Raw genomic sequence first — 16804 nt, 5'->3', positions numbered from 1 at the left:
GCTTCCATGACCTTGTTCTTCTGCCTCAGTTATTCTGCTATTGATTCCTTCTAGTGTAGTTTTCATTTCAGTTATTGTATTGTTCATCTCTGTTTGTTCTTTAATTCTTCTAGGTCTTTGTTAAACATTTCTTGCATCTTCTCGATCTTTGCCTCCATTCTTTTTCTCAGGTCCTGGATCAACTTCACTATCATTATTCTGAATTCTTTTTCTGGGAGCTTGCCTATTTCCACTTCATTTAGTTGTTTTTCTGAGGTTTTATCTTGTTCCTTCATCTGGTACATAGCCCTCTGCCTTTTCATCTTGTCTATCTTTCAGTGAATGTGGTTTTTGTTCCACAGGCTGCAGGATTGTAGTTCTTCTTGCTTCTGCTCTGATGTCATTGTATTTATTTTAAAATGATATATTGCAGATGGATATCTATATAAGAAGTAAAAGTATAAAAATGAGGAATGGATGGAGATAGGTCAAAATCATGAGACTCTGTAAGGGGACAAGGGAAATGGGGCTGGGGACTGAATAGAATTCAATCTTATCTGTATGGCTTATTTATTTTCTTACAAGTTGTAAAGGGAAATGTTCAAATGTGAATATTTGTCCATTCGGGATATTGGTAGATGAAAATTTATGTTATGTTATGTCTGTATTTTATTGGTTGGTTTTTTTTTTTAGTTGAAATATCGTTGATCCAGAATGTTGTGTTAGTTTCAGGTGTACATCAAAGTGATTCAGTTATATATATATAATTTTCAGATTATTTTCCATTATAGGTTATTATAAGATATTGAATATAGTTCCCTGTGTTATACAGTAGTTCCTTGTTGCTTATCTATTTTATGTAAAGTAGTTTGGATCTGTTAATCCCATACTCCTAATTTATCCCTCATTCCCCCTTTCCCCTTTGGTAACCATAAGTTTGTTTTCTGTCTGCGAGTCTGTTTCTGTTTTGTTTGTTTTTTTTAATTAACTTATTTATTTTTGGCTGTGTTGGGTCTTTGTTGCTGTGCATGCGGGCTTTCTCTAGTAGTGGCTAGCGGGGGCTACTCTTCGTTGCGGTGCGTGGGCTTCTCATTGTGGTGGCTTCTCTTGTTGCAGAGCATGGGCTCTAGGTGCGCGGGCTTTAGTAGTTGTGGCTCGTTGGCTCTAGAGCACAGGCTCAGTAGTTGTGGTGCACAGGCTTAGTTGCTCCGTGGCATGTGGGATCTTCCCTGACCAGGGCAGGAGGACTCCCAACCATGGTGCCACCGGGGAAGTCCCTGTTTCTGTTTTGTATATAGATTCATTTGTATTCATTTTTAGATTCCACGTATAGTGATATATTTGCCTTTCTCTTGCTGACTTACTTCAGTTAGTATGATATTCTCTAGGTCTATCCATGTTGCTGCAAATGGCAATATTTCATTCTTTCTTTTTTTGGCTGAGTAATATTCCATTGTATATATGTACAACACATCTTCTTAAACCAGTCATCTGTTGATGGGCACTTGGGTTGTTTCCATGTCTCGGCTATTGTAAATAGTGCTGCTATGAACACTGGGGTACATGTATCTTTTCAAATTAGAGTTTTCGTCTTTTCTGGATATATGTCCAAGAGTGGGATGGCTGGATAATATGATAGCTCTATTTTTAGTTTTTTAAGGAACCTCCATACTGTTCTCCATAGTGGCTGTACCAATTTAAATTCCCACCAACAATGTAAGAGGGTTCCCTTTTCTCCACACCCTCTCTACCATTTATTGTTTGTAGACTTTTTGATGATAGCCATTCTGACAAGTGTAGGTGATACCTCATCGTGGTTTGGGTTTGCATTTCTCTAATAATTAGCAATGTTGAGTATCTTTTCATGTGCCTGTTGGCCATCTGTATGTCTTCTTTGACGAAATGTCTATTTAGGTCTTCTGCCCACTTTTTGATTAGGTTGTTTGTGGGTTTTTTTGATATTGAGTTGTATGAGCTGTTCATATATTTTGGATATTAACCCCTTGTTGGTCGCATCGTTTGCAGATATTTTCTCTTGTAGGTTTTCTTTTCATTTTGTTGCTGGCTTCCTTTGCTGTGCAAAAGCTTTTAAGTTTGATTAGGTCCCATTTATTTATTTTTGCTTTTATTTCTTTTGCCTTGGGAGACTGATCTAAGAAAATATTGCTAAGATTTATATCTGAGAATGTTTTGCCTATGTTCTCTTCTAGAAGTTTTATGGTGTCATTTCTTATATTTAGGTGTTTAAACCATTTTGAGTTTATTTTTTGTGTATGGTGTGAGGGATATTCTTTTGCATGTGGATATCCAGTTTTCTAAAAATTGTTGAAAGATTGTCCTTTCCTTACTGAATGGTCTTGCATCCTTGTGGAAAATCTATTGACTATATATGAGAGGGTTTTTTCTAGGTTCTCTACTTTATTGCATTGGTCTGTATATCTGTCCTTCTTCTAGTAAGTACTACAGTGTTATGATTACTATAGCTTTGTAGTAAGTTTTGAAATCAAGAAGTTTGAGTCCTTCAATTTCATTCTTCTTTTTCAAGATTGTATTGTGGGGTCACTTTTCTGTACTTTTTAACTTATCAAAAGAAAAGGGACATTTGCTGTGTAAATACTTTTAAGTTTCATTAGATCCCATTTGTTTATTTTTGTTTTTATTTCCATTTCTCTAGGAGGTGGGTCAAAAAGGATCTTGCTGTGATTTATGTCATAGGCTGTTCTGCCTATGTTTTCCTCTAAGAGTTTTATAGTGTCCGGTCTTACATTTAGGTCTCGAATCCATTTTGAGTTTATTTTTGTGTATGGTGTTAGGGAGTGTTCTAACATCATTCCTTTACATGTAGCTGTCCAGTTTTCCCAGCACCACTTATTGAAGAGGCTGTCTTTTCTCCATTGTATATTCTTGCCTCCTTTATCAAAGATAAGGTAACCTAAGTGTCCATCAGCAGATGAATGGATAAAGAAGATGTGGCACATGTATACAATGGAATATTACTCAGCCATAAAAAGAAACAAAATTCAGTTATTTGTAGTGAGGTGGATGGACCTAGAGACTATCATACAGAGTGAAGTAAGTCAGAAAGAGAAAAACAAATACCGTATGCTAACACATATATATGGAGTCTAAAAAAAAAAATGTTCTGAAGAACCTAGGGGCAGGACAGGAATAAAGACGCAGATGTAGAGAGTGGACTTGAGGACATGGAGGGGAGGGGGAAGGGTAAGCTGGGATGAAGTGAGAGAGTGGCATGGACCTATATACACTACTGAATGTAAAATAGATAGCTAGTGGGAAGCAGTCACATAGCGTAGGGAGATCAGCTCAGTGCTTCGTGTCCACCTAGAGGGGTGGAATAGGGAGGGTGGGAGGGAGACGCAAGAAGGAGGAGATATGGGGATATATGTTTATGTATAACTGATTCACTTTGTTATAAAGCAGAAACTAACACACCATTGTAAAGCAATTATACTCCAATAAAGATGTTAAAAAAAAAAAAGAAAGAAAGAAAAGAAAAGGGACAGGGGAACTTCCCTGGCAGTCCAGTCGTTAAGACTTACGCTTCCACTGCAAGGGTCGTGGGTTTGATCTCTGGTCTGGGGACTATGATTCCGCATGCCAGCATGGCCGAAAAAAAAAAAAAAGAGAAGGTACAGGGCTGATGGGTAGACTCAGAATTTACTCCTTACTAGGCAAAAATTTAAGAAGGAAATCCACAGCCTGGTGGAGGTTTTAAGTGCAAGTCATAAAGAATTCTCTAAGAATAGAAGTAAAAAATAAAGGTTATCCACAAATTAACAAAGCCAGGGTGGCTTCACTTGATGGTTCAGTATTAGGAGATTTAGTTGTATTGTGTCAATAGATCAAATCCAATACCCATCTCTAGAAGAAAAACTTCTTCCTCACAAAGAACATAAAACAGTCATTGGGCTTCCCTGGTGGCGCAGTGGTTGAGAGTCCGCCTGCTGATGCAAGGGACATGGGTTCGTGCCCCTGTCCGGGAAGATCCCCCATGCCGCGGAGCAACTAGGCCTGTGCGTCACAACTACTGAGCCTGCGCTCTAGAGCCCGTGCTCCACAATAAGAGAAGCCACCGCAAGGAGAAGCACACGCACTGCAATGAAGAGTAGCCCCCGCTCGCCACAACTAGAGAAAGCTTGCGCACAGCAACAAAGACCCAACGCAGCCAAAAATAAATAAATAAATTAAAGAACAAACAAACAAAAAACTATGACTTACAAACGCATCAGGTCTAGATGATTTTACAGTTGATTATGGTATCAGTAGGCATTACTAACTGCTATAACTTCCCTCCTTAAATCTTAGGGGCTTAACACAACAGAAGTTTATCTTTTACTCACATAGAGATCAAAACAGGCGTTCCTCATTGGTTGTTGGCTGTTTCCCAATGGTAATTCAGGAATCCATGTTTCTTCCATCCTGTCTCCACCATCTTCAATAGATAGCTTCTGAGGTCATTGCAAAAGAAGATGGTACAAGGAGGGTGGAAAATTGGAGGTTTTTCTGGCCCAGGACTGGAAGGGGTCTGCTTTTGCCCCATTCCATTAGCCAGAACTTAGTCACATGGTACCGTAACAACAAGAGAGGCTGAGAAATGTGGTCTAGTATGGGCCCAGGAGGAAGAAATGTTGAGTTCTAACCAAATTTTTAAACAATGAAGGTTTCTGTTACTCAAACTATTCCAGATTATTAAAAAAGATCGAAAGCCCCTCCAATCCACTTTGTAAGCAAGCATGATCTTAATCATGAAACTTGATGAATATTGTACCAAATAACTATAGACCAATTTCACTTAAGAATATAGATGCAAAAATTCTGAGAATACAAAATTTAAAATTAGGAAATTTATCAACATAAGTGAAAAATAATTTAAAAGACAAAGATCACATAATTGGATCAATAATTGCTAAAAATACTACTGATAAATTCCATAGTGATCCCTAATAACAACTCTAACATTTGTTAGAGACTATCACTAGACATGATAAAGGCCTGGAGTGGAATAAAAATTGTTCAGGACAGGAACAATAGAGATGAAGTAAAGAGCTGATCCAGGGAAAAATGGGGTGAGGGAAAGAGAGCTAGAAAATCTGAGTAAGCAACCCACCATATTTTTAACACTGTGTAAAAACAATAGAAGAGAGATTTGTGCATTAGTAAAAAACATCTTGAACCATACCTTCTTCATAAGGTTCAGGAAAACTAAGTTCACATAAAAACAATCAAGAAATATTGAGGTCAAATCTTACTCAAATTTATTATAAGAAAAAAGAGAGACTAAGGAGCAGAATACTGTTGCTACATCAATGAAAGCATAGCAGAAAGACAAACCTACACCAAAAAGTATCAAACTGTAACCTATTATCTCAGTGGTAAAAAATACATTAAGAAACTGATATAAAACATGAAAGAGTAACTTAAGAATTAGAAAAATCTGAAATGTGATGGCAGAGCTCCAGGAAAGAATTAGAAATAAAAGGAAAAACATCACTTCATAAATTAAGACTAAAACAGAAGGAACATAATGAATAAAGAAAACAGATAATGTGTTAAGAGAAACAGAAATGACAAATATTGAAACAGAAAAAGAAGATCCAACATATCCCTGAAGAAGAAAACCAAAATAAGGGTGCAGAATACTTAAAACTATTACTCAAGAAAACTTTCTTGAAATAAAAAAAAAGATTAGAAGCTATGTGTGGGAAAGAGTACACCACACATCTGAGTGTCAACCCAGAATGCACTATACCAAAACATACTCTAAAAAAATGACTGGATTTGAAGAAAAAGAAGAATGATCTGGTCAACTAGGCAAAACAATCAAGTGTGTTAGAGGGAGAGAAAATTAGATTATTATCAGATCTTTAGACAGCAAAACTTTAGGACAGAAGAAAACTCAGTACCATATTTAAGATACTCAAGGACAGAAAGTGTGAGCCAAGGATTTATATCCAGCAAAGTTGACTTTAGAGTCTTAAAGCAGAGACAAACTGTTAACAACATGCAAGAACTCAGAGAGTATTGTTCCCACGACCTCTTCCTGGGAATCTGCTAGAGAATGAGCTTCAGACAAGCAGAGTGACCAGAGAGGCATCAGATCAGCATAAGGACTGTTGGTGAATGTTAAATACATAGTTATCTGTAGAATGCAATGGCTATATAATCTGACTGGGTAATTATAGTGCAGTCTCCAAAATAACAGGGGCTGGAGGAGAATGGGATAGTGTAACCATTTTCAATAATTATCTCAGTTGTGGTAGTATTAGTATTGCTATTCTGATACTGTTTGTGTACAAAGTGGGGTAAAGCAAATGAGTGTTTATGGGGTATTCTAATCTTTTCATAGCCTGGTATTGGTAACCAGGAATCTCGATTCGAAAGAAAGAAGGTATAGATGTAATATACTAGAGGTTACATAAAAACTCTGTAGGGACTTCCCTGGCTGTCCAGTGGTTAAGAATCTGTGCTTCCACTGCAGGGGGCACGGGTTCTATCCCTGGTCGGGGAACTAGGATCCTGCATGCCTAGGATCCCGTATGCCGCGTGGTGCAGCCAAGAAAAAGAAGAAAAAGAATTAAAAAAAAAACCCTCTGTAATATTGGACTTGAATTGGAAGACCCAGAATGAACTGTTGAGGTATTTCGTCTTAAAATATTTATATATTTTTATTTATATTTTCTATCCCTGCCCACTGAAAAGACCTAGAAACAACGACTTATCCAGCAGCAATGAGTATTCCTAGGAGAAATGCTAAGAAAATCCCAGATTATTAATATGTTGTAGTGCCATTTCCCATGAAAGGAAAACAGGACTTTGGAAAAATAGAAGATTCCAGTTTGGGACAGGAAACATCTAAGATTAATCTGGAATGTCTTCTCATACCAGATAGAGAGGAAGTTATCATACTGCTTTTCTTATATAACTAGTACTATGGAGTAACCAAATAATAAATGAAAGGAGTTATTGCTTTATAAAATTATTCCAGCTGATAAAATGGAATATCTGGTGTGATTTGAGGGCCTCCTCCCCACAGAACATTTTTCCCATTAGCTTGCTCAGTAACCAAAATGCCTCCATAAGAAACCAGCCCTGGGTCCAAGGTACCAGAGCATTTGAGGGAGGCTGGCACATGCCCTGCAGAATCCACAGGCCTGGAGATACCCAGAATATGGCCCCCAGGAAAGAAAGTCTCAAATCTGGTGGATATGGTGGGCTGGGGTCAGTAAAGGAGCATGCAACTGGGGAGGGGGGTTTGGGGCACCATGGTGGCCAATGAGGATGGGAGAGACCTTGAGACCAGCCTCCACCCCACTTCAGAAGAGGGTAAACCCCAGCTGCACGGTATGCAGCACCAAGGCATCAACCCGCGAATCAAGCCTGTTCAAGAACTGCTTCCACCAGGGAGCCTTTCCTGATTCCAGATTTCTCCTCTCTGGCCTCCTGCCCCTACCCCAGAGAGCTGGGCATACGTGGGAGCCAGAAGGATTCTAGGACAATTGACAATGGACCAGCAATTCAGTGTTTACTGTGGTACAGTCCTAAGCATATTACTTGTTTAACTCTGCTTTAATTATTCTTTGCTGTATAACAGACCATCTGGAGATTTAGTAGCTTAATTACCTAATACACTTCCATAGGATGACTGGGTTCAGCTAGGCAGTTCTTCTTCTGGTCTTCCTTGGAGTGTCTTGTGCAGGTGCAATCAAATAACAGGTGGACATGGGGTCAGTTGGTGGCTCGACTGGGACACTCAGATGTTGGGATGGCTGGTCCTCGTTCCCTCTCCATGTCGTCTCAGGGCCTCTCTTCAAGTGACCTGTGCAGGTGGCCTCTCCTCCTGCAGGACAGCAGGACTTCTTCCATGGCAGCTCAGGGCCATGCCTTCCAAGAGGGGAAAGCAGAAGCTGCTGGTCCTCTTAAAGACTAGGCTTGGGACCAGCGCAGCAACCCTCCTTCCACATCCTCTTAGTCCCAGGCCTGCGCAGGTTCAGCACTGCAGGGGGACTGTCCAGAGCTGTGGACCGTTGGCAGCCGTCTTTGGAGACCAGCTAACACCAATCCATTGGCTCCTCCAACAATGCCTTGGTGGTGACTGTGATTATTAGCCCACTTTACAGACAAGGAAACAGACATAGAGAAAAAGTAGAATAAATGGAATAAAGGCATAGACACACTGTGGTGGGGTCCAGAGAGGGAAGTCTTGGCAAGTTTCACAAAGGAGGAACACTAGGCCAATGAGCAGGTGTCTTTCAGGAGAACAAGTGGCGGCAGCAGTGGGGGAGCTCTGTAGCCTTGCAGACACTGATGTATGAAGAGCACCATAGCACATGCAGGATGTAGCTGGTGGCTGAGGCACAGCATGTGAGGAAGGGGCCAACAGTGGATGGTGCTGGAGCAGCAAGCCGGGCTAAATCATACTGTGGAATTTGGACTTGAGGGTGGTGGGAACACCGATGAGTTTCCAAGCAGGAAGGTGACAATGCCGGGTCTATGTTGCTGCCCATCCCTCTGGCAGCTGTGAGGAGATGGATCATAGGAGCAAGGTGTGGGCAGGGGAACCAGTTAGGAAGTGTATTAGTTTGGCAGGGCTGCTGTAACAAAGTACCAAATATGGGTGGCTTAGAACATTAGAAGTTTATAGTCTCACTGTTACGGAGGCTAGAAGTCTGAGATCCAGGAGTCATGCTGCCTCTGAAGGCCTCAGGAGAGGATCTATTCCAGGCCTCGCTCCCAGCTTCTAGTAGTTGCTGGCTTGTGGCAACATAACTCTAATCTTCACAATGCATTCTCCCTGTGTGCATGCCCTTTTTACAAGGATACCACTCATATTGGATGAGGGGCCCACTCTGCTTCAGTATAACCTCACCTTAATTAAGTGCATCTGCAACAACCCTGTTTCCAAATAAAGTCACATTTTGAGGTACTGAGGGGTTAGGACTTCAACATATGAATTTTTTTTGTGTGGCGGGGGTGTTATCAATTCAACCCACTAGAGGAAACTGGCAGTAATCCTGGCATGATCTGATGGAGGCCCAGACTATGAAAGGGGTGTGTGGACCCTGGGAGTGGGGGAAGCAAATTGTCTTAGCTCAGGCTGCCGTAACAACATCTCACACTTGGTGTCTTGAACAACAGACATTTATTTCTCACATTTCTGCAGGCTGGAACTCTGAGAGCAGGGTATCAGCATGGTCCAGTTCTGGTGGGAACCCTCCTCCTGGCTTGCTACCACCAGTGCAAGCCACCTTTTCCCTGTGTCCTCACAGGGCTGAGAGAGGAAGCACCGGTGTCCCTTCCTTTTCTTAAAAGGACATTAATCCCATCATGAGGGCTCACCCTCATCTAAACCTGATTACCTCCCAAAGGCCCCAGCTTCTACTACCATCCTGTTGGGGGTTAGGACTTCAACATGAATCTCAGAGGGACATGAACATTCAGTCCATAACAAGAATGGATTTGAAAGGTACTGGGGTCGGGGGGTCTTGACAGGGTTGGTGATGGCTGGATGTGGGCAGGAGGAGGAAGTGGGAGGTGAGGATGACTCCCAGGACCCTGGCTTTTCTGAGGGGGTGAATGGTGGCCTCTTTAATAGGCTCAGGGCTGACAGAGGAGCAGGAGGTCTGTTTTGAAGTCATTGAGTGGTTTTGGCCACAGGCTGTGCAGTCAGACTGCCTGGGTGTGAATCCTGACTCCCCCACTTACCAGCTGTGGTGACCTCAGGCAGGTCCCTTAACTTGTCTGTGCCTCCTGGGAAGTGACGGTACCTCAGTCACAGGAGTGGAGATTCCATGGAGGGCAAGCACCCACGCGGAGGGCCAGGGCAGCCTGGACCACAGGAAGCACTCAGTCGTGTCAATCATCATCATCATTACGATGATGCAGCAAGAGAGGCTCCATGGGCAGCTGGGAGGAAAGGAATTCTGCTTCTGGAGAGGATGGTCAGCCTGAGAGTTAAAGCCTCAGCAGTAGATGAACTCACCAGGAGGAGTGTGCAGTGGGAGGAAAAGAGAAATGAGTCACAGTGAGAAGATTGAGGCCGACTAGTCTGAGAAGGTAGAAGAACAAAGAAGGGGAGAGACTCCCAACGATGGGAGTGGGTAACGGCATCCAATATTGAAGAGACTTGGAGGAAAATGAGGACGGAAACATGGCCCCCGAATTTAGCCAATAGAGGTTCTTGGTGACCTTGGTGAATTCAGCCTCCTGGAGGAGTTGTGAGCAAGAAATTCTTGTCACTGTGGATTGAAGAGGGCATGGTGGGGAGAGGATGCATGATGCTCTTTGAATCTAGGCTCTGAAAGAAGGGGAGCCAGAGGGCAGGTGGTAGAACGGGACACGGGCTGGAGAGCTTGAAAGCCCCTGTAAGGTGGATGAGACAAGGGCATCTGTTCCTAGAAGGAGCTGGGTGTAAGATACAGGAGAGAGAAGAAATGACCAGCAGAAGGGGACCCTTGAGGAGGAAAATGTCCCAGAGCACACAGCTGTGAAGGAGAGGAAGGGCACAGCCACTACTGCAAGATCAAATAATAGAAAATCCAAAGCAACAGGGCTCACAAAACAGTCTCTCTCTCATGCTGAAGAAATCTGGGGGAATCAATTTTGGGCTGATTCAATGAGGTCAGGTACCCAGATTTCTTCTATCTACAGGATGACCTGACCTCCAGGCCCAAGTTTACCTCGTGACCAATATGGCTGCTTCTGTTCCAGCCATCATGTTCACATTCTGGCTAGTAAGAAAAAGGGGAAGGGATCAGAGGTCAAACCCCCAGGAAAGAGACCCAGAAACATACGGATTACTTTCACTTTTCTCTCATTGGCCAGAACTTAGCATACAGCCACACTTACTTGCATGGGAGACTAGAAAATATAGTCTTTATTCTGGAGGCCACATATATAGCTCACAATCCTCCTAAGATGGAAAAGGGGAGAATGGATTTGGGGGAGGATAGCTAGTCATCTTTGCCACTGGTTATAGGCATGGGGGCATAAAAGTGAGGAGATTCCAATCAGATGGCTTCTATTTCTTTCTCTCTCTCTGTGAATTACGAGGCAAGGTCCCCAGTTACGTAACGTGGTGGGAGAGTAGAACAAGGGACTTGAGGTTTTAAACTTTTCTAAGAGGAATGGGAAGCAAGGCTGCTTTGAGACAGAGAGAGGCTTGCCAAGGGGCACTGGAGGCCTGGCGGAGACTGTGCTCTGTGTATCCACAGGGGCAGCACTCTGCCTGTGGAGAGTTTACCCCAACAGCGTTCACATGCTGGAGGGGATGGCTGGCTCAAGGTCAGGGCTGTCTGAGGTGGGCTGAGGACAAGTGTCTGGGGATCTGGGCACGTGGCAAAAGATGTTAAGTGATGGATCTTGGGATCCGGGATCTGCAGTTTCCCTGCTTTCTGCCCTGTGACTGGGAGGGAGGGAGGGAGTGGGGTGGGTCTTGGAGAAGACGAGAGGAGGTCAACCGGGCTGTGTCCCAAGTTCAGGGGGAGCACTGGGAGGCCAGGAGCCGACAGCCAGCGAGTCTCCAACTTCAGAGTCGGATGGCTCTGGAGATGCCAAGCTCCAGGGTGTGGGCGGCCAAAGCGATTCAAAGGTGACCATCCTGGGCTGAGGAACAGAGGTGCCAGGTGAAGATTCCAAGGGGTGCTGAAGTTCCCCAGAATAATGGCAGACCTTGAGTTGGGGGAGGAGGTGTGATCCAGATGCCGATGTCCTTGAAATTATGGGGTCATCAGAACATTCCATGATGGCCATGACGATGACCGTGTGCCTCAAAGGGAAATAAGGTTTCGTACAAAGGGGGAAGGGCAATGATGGTTGGAAATCTCCTGAGGGCCCAGAGGAGCCAGTGCCCACTTCCACCCAGCAGACTCCTCACTGGGGGCAGTTCAGGGTGGAGAGGCTATCCAGGAAGGCTTTGGAGGGAGGAGGGTAGATTGTGCAGGGAGATCATGGGAGAGGCCAAGTGGATGGAGAAGCTTGCAGTTGTGTCTGGTGATGAGAGGACCAGGAGGGGGGATTAGCTGGCTCCAGAGTTCCAAATGGCACTTTGGACTAAAGTGGTTTTGAATCCCAGCTGGTAGTAGTCCAGCCTCCATTCACAACCCCTGCTCCCCACTAAGACAACCTGTTCCATCTTTTCTCAGAAAGTACTTCCTTGATCTGAGTCCACACTAGTCTCCTGGTAACTTCTGTGCTATTCCTTGAGGCCCTGGGGGACTGGACTCCAGCTGCCCAGTGTGGTCCCTCAGTGTCTCCAGATAGAGAGGAAGTGCCCTAGAGCCCTCCGTTCTGCGGACACGGGATTTGCATCCTTGCTGTTCAGCTGGGCTGTGACCAGAGCACCAGCTGTGGCACTCTCCTGGCCCTCGTGTGAATTAATGCCATTCAAAGTTGCGTTTGCTCTTTGAAGTAGTAAGCATAACAATCCAGACACACAAGAATCCCCTCCTGGCCACTTGTCAGCTGTGTAATTTTGAGCAAGTACTCACGCAGTCTTGAGTTCAGTGTCCACATCTGAATAGTGAGGGTAAGGATGGGGGAATTTCTCTCTCTCCCTTTGGGGAAAGCCTTTCAAGGTTACAGATTCACGTGACTGCCTTTCCATCTCATTTCCCCCCATTTTTCACTTTGCTTGCATGGTCCCAGGGAAGTATTCTGCTGGATATCTGGATACATTGTGATCCATTCCCCCATCTCATCTTTCTGACTAGGAACCGTGAGGATGAGCAGGTTGTGCTTGTCTGTGGTTCCAGCTGAGGTTGGGTAGCTCTGAGACCCCACCATGGCTTCCTAACTTACAGAACCTCCCTGCCAAGGTGAGGGGAATACTCTTAAAATCAAATTCCTGCAGTGCCTACTTGCTGGGGGCGGGTGGTGGTGATCTTGGAGCCTCAGAATCCAGTCCCCCAGCCCTGGCCCTGTTGAGGCCGCTTCTGGCTGGGCACGCTGGTGGGGCAGAGGCGAAGGGGTGCATTGTCAGGGAACCGCAGCTGCCCGGCTGGAGGCTGGGAGGCCTGAATAGCTTCACAGCTCTGGGCTGGCTCGCTGAATGGAGCTCGCCCCTCCCTGGCGGTGGCCCAGAATAGATGACATTTTCATTGCAAACTAACAAGGGGAGAAATCCAATTACCTTACAAAGGGGATCCAAAGGGGCCTCATAGCTTAGAGAGAAGGGGAGGAGAAGAGGGGGAGAGGGAAGAGAAGGGAGAGGATATGTGTGTGTGTGTGTGTGTGTGTGTGTGTGTGTGTGTGTGTGTGTGTGTGTGTGTGTAGGCTCCCACCCAAGCCAGGAGAAACAAAGCCCTAGGGGGCATGGGGGATAGGCCTGGAGGCAGGAGAGCTGGTACTGGGGGTTTTAATTCATTCCATTCTGCCAGAGGGTCTGCCAGGGAAGCTCCAGGTCCCTGGAGCCTCTGGGCAGCCAGACCTCCTTCTTTCAAGCCACGTGGGTGGTGCAGGAGAGAGCACCCCTCAGGCAAGCCCCAGCCTCTCTGAACCCCATTCTCTGCCTATCAGACCGGGTTTTGCCAGACTTGAATCATCAGGAATTCACTGCATACTTTGCCACATCCAGTTAAACTATTAATCCTTTTTCTTTAAATTTATTTAGAGTATTATTTTAAAGTTTAGATTTAAAAAGAAAAGTTTCTATCCTAAGTGCAAATAGAAAAAGTAGAAGCTAACTCTAAAGTGAAATATGATTCAGTAACCCAATGTTGTTAAACCTCAGCTAGGTACTGGGGTGGCCAAGGGCTTTGGAGCTGGAAGCTGAGAAAATATGGGGGTGGGTGGGGTGGGAGTGGTAAGGCGGGGGTGGGGTGGGATGTTAGCAAGTGTTTGCAACAAACCCTGATTTCCCCTGGGCCTAATCCAGGAGGATTAAGAGGATTAAAAAAACCACCTCTCCTCTAGGCCCTCCCAGCCCTGGCCCTGGAGTGGTGGGTGTAGCGGTATCAGCCTGGCTGCCCTGAACCTTGGTTGCCCAACTGCTTAGTGGGGAATAGGGGCAAAGTGGGATCTACTGTATTATTGGACAGACCTGCTTTCTGTGCTTTGTGGGGTGGTCACTGGGGTCCCAGAAGGTGTGAGGGGCCTAAGGGAGGTGGAAGATGATGGTGGTCCCAGGACGGCAAGAAAGTCTAGTCTCCTGCTTTTACTTTGGACTTGGGAGGAAGAGCTGCAGACCCCCTTTGGGATGAAATTAGCATTCGCTTCCTCCAGCTCAGCCAGAGCAAATCAGCCTTGAAAAGCTGGCCTGCCTCGAGGCCACACAGCGGGACGCTTTGTGACTCATTCCCTGTCCCCTCTCTCTCTACACGGGCAAATTGAATTCTCCAGCCCAGAACACCTGAAAGGTAGCCTTCCGAGGCAGAGGGATCTGGGAGCTTTGCGGGGGATTTGGGATTTTAGAGACACCCTTGCCAGTGACCTCTCCAAACTGGGGACATTGCCTGTTTCTTCTGTCAAATGGAGGCTTTTTTTGGGTGGGGAGCTTTGGTCCCAGGGGAGTTTGCGCCCAAGGGTGGGACAGCATTGGCTCCCACCCCTCACTCTCACTGCCACCCCAAACCCTGGGGAAATTAAAGCAGATTGGGAAAGTGGCAGTGCATGCTAGGGGACTGGCTCAGATTAAGCCCCACCCACTCACCACTGAACAGTCCCCACTCTGGGGACTGGATGCTCCCTCCTGCTCTCCCGGGCCATCCCTGCTTTCAGAATGCTGCAGGAGAGGAGATTAGGGAATGCAAGTCTGATCCAGAGACCCAGGGGCACCCCAAGTCTTCAGGGGGCTCTCCAGTCAGTCAGATGCTTGGGGAGGGAGGCATAGGCAGGGAAGTCCAAGAGGAGGTTGGTCTGCACAGGCTGAAGCAGTCAAAGAAGCTTAGAGAAGGTGAAAAGAGAGTAATCAAAACTAATAAAGCTTTCCCTAAGCATTTACTCGGCATGGTGCCAGGCATTTCAATACTCTAGGGGGTACTGAGGCTGGGTGGCTGGCTTAAGAACATCAGGTAGTCAGTAGCAGAGTTCACCCTGTATATCCTTGTCATCTACCCATTTCTAGTCCCTATTTTTCACCTCCTATGGCATTTGACCCTTTTGAAAGCCCCTCCTGTTTTTTTTGTTTGTTTGTTTGTTTGGGTTTTTTTGCCGTACGTGGGCCTCGCACTGTTGTGGCCTCTCCCGCTGCGGAGCACAGGCTCTGGATGCGCAGGCTCAGCGGCCATGGCCCACGGGCCCAGCCGCTCTGCGGCATGTGGGATCTTTCCAGACTGGGGCACGAACCCATGTCCCCTGCATCGGCAGGCGGACTCTCAACCACTGCGCCACCAGGGAAGCCCAGCCCCTCCTCTTTATACTCAAGCTTTCTTGCTTTCAGGACTACACTCTCTCCCTGGCCTCTTCCTACTTCTCTGAGCATTCAATGTCCATCTTCCTATGAGTCCATCCGGGGCATCTGCTGCCAGGGTTGTGTGTGTGTGTGTGTGTGTGTGTGTGTGTGTGTGTGTGTGTATTTTAAAAATACATAGTCTCTAGCCTACTGGAGTCCTGTAATTTGGCAGGGCTGGTACCATCCACTGAATGTACCTGGGGTTCATTCCTTAACCTACTCATCTATAACCGGTCTCATTGTTTTAATCTTATCTCTTCCCTGATGACTCCCAAATTTATCTCCATCGCTGACAAATCCCACAGCTTATAAGACACATCCACCTGGACGTCTCAACTCAAAAACACAAGAGACCATCAACTGAACTCGTGTTTCCTCCAAACTTTCTTCTCACCATGAAATCTTCTGTCCCAGGCCCCCAAAGTGGAAACTCCTAGGTCCTCATTGATTCACCTCTGTCCTGACACCTCTCATCCCCCTTTGTGACTGAAACCTGCCCCAGGCCCCATTGTCATCCTACCCAGTGACCAAGGTAGTTCTGCCTCTTAAATCCCTCTTGTGTCAGCACCTCCCTCACTCTCTACTGGCATCTTATATGACTATTGAAGAAGACTCCTAACAGGAGGCACTGCTCAGTCTTTCTCCTGCAAAGAGAACCCCTTTAGCATAGAAATCTCCCTGCTTACGGATTCCTGTGCCCTCCCCTCACCAAAAACGCATATTACTTTCTCTTATGGATTCACTTGCCTGTGTGCTCTACATCGCACTATAAGCGCTTATCTATACACTCCCATCTTTTCATCTTTATTCATTTGTTTATCCAACAAATATTTGTTTATTTATTTTAGAAACTGTTTATTTTTCATCAATTTTGGTTTTATTTTCTACTTAAGAGGATGGGGAAGAACAGCTTAAGGCCACTCAGTGGTTGTTCCTGCCCGTTCAGTGGCCTGAGCAGTGAGAGCTGCAGACCCATTCTGAGCTGCGGGCTGAGGGCTCTGTCTTCTGTCGGGAACTGAATAGGCACGGAGGGGCCCTGTGCCTTCAGAGCAGCCTGCGACTTCAGAATGAGTGGAGCAGTCCATTCACTCGGAAATTCTGGTGGTCAGCCTAGCATCGGTAACCACTGGAAGTCACAGCTCCTGGAGGGCTGCCTGGATCTGAATAGTGAAGGTTCCAGGAGTGAAGCAGCCAGCAAAAGGAGTGGCCCCGGTGGCAGCAGCAAACTTCAGTACGGGCTGCTGGCCAGTATTCCTGGTGTATATGACACTGACATCAGCCAGGTTTTCAATGGCGACAATGGCGTGGGCCACCAGTAGAAGCTTCTCTCAGGTCCTCTCCAGATTTATGGTGTAGATGCCATCACTGTTCCCTTTGTAGACATACTGTTTCATTTGGCTGTCAAGGTTCATGCCACCT

Source organism: Neophocaena asiaeorientalis, unplaced genomic scaffold (genome assembly GCF_003031525.2).
Source record: "Neophocaena asiaeorientalis asiaeorientalis breed wild unplaced genomic scaffold, Neophocaena_asiaeorientalis_V1.1 scaffold31, whole genome shotgun sequence".
Lineage (NCBI taxonomy): Eukaryota > Metazoa > Chordata > Mammalia > Artiodactyla > Phocoenidae > Neophocaena > Neophocaena asiaeorientalis.
Note: the sequence above shows the minus strand (reverse complement) of the source record.